Source organism: Camelina sativa, unplaced genomic scaffold (genome assembly GCF_000633955.1).
Source record: "Camelina sativa cultivar DH55 unplaced genomic scaffold, Cs unpScaffold05460, whole genome shotgun sequence".
Lineage (NCBI taxonomy): Eukaryota > Viridiplantae > Streptophyta > Magnoliopsida > Brassicales > Brassicaceae > Camelina > Camelina sativa.
Window position 1 is genome coordinate 1 of NW_010926546.1, and position 562 is coordinate 562.

General features: G+C 35.2%; 1 long non-coding RNA gene across 1 annotated transcript; it reads right to left on the reverse strand.

The window, feature by feature from the left end:
* Positions 1-31: 31 nt before the first annotated feature.
* On the reverse strand, positions 32-562 carry LOC104774771. Its single transcript, XR_765497.2, has 3 exons — positions 490-562; positions 264-317; positions 32-143 (listed from the first exon to the last, which is right to left on the reverse strand). It is a non-coding gene; the product is annotated as an uncharacterized LOC104774771 (long non-coding RNA).

The following is a 562-nucleotide window of genomic DNA, read 5'->3' on the forward strand; positions in this document are numbered from 1 at the left end:
AAAAAAAAAAAACTAAAACCTGATATATCTTAGATTAATTCACATGTGACTCACAAACTGAAGAATAATATCTGCCCAATCTTGAATCCGGTGCCACAGAATCAGACATTTCCTATGGCCTTTATCTAACCACTCAGCACGCCCTATCAAATGGATAACGAATGACACATTCACATGAAACAATGAGATTTAAAAAAACCGGAACATGAATTCATAAAACCAAAATAAACACAAGCAGATTGAATATGCTCTCGGAATCTAACCTTCTCCAACAATGGCTGAGAGAAATGTTTCCTTTGCTTCATGACTTAGAGATCCTAAAAACCAAATGAAACTAACGCTTTAAAGCACTCCCCTTTATATCATAGAAAGCTTGCATGATTAACTGTAAAACCTAAAAACTGAAAGGATCTAAGATTTTTAAACAGCCAAAGGCAAGACACATAAATCGAATGTAATAAGGTGAAAAGGCACAATGGATAACCATACTATCAATGGCAGAGTTTGAGAAGAGTGGGAAATCCTCTTCAACGCAAATCAAGAAAGTCTTTTGGGATTTGCA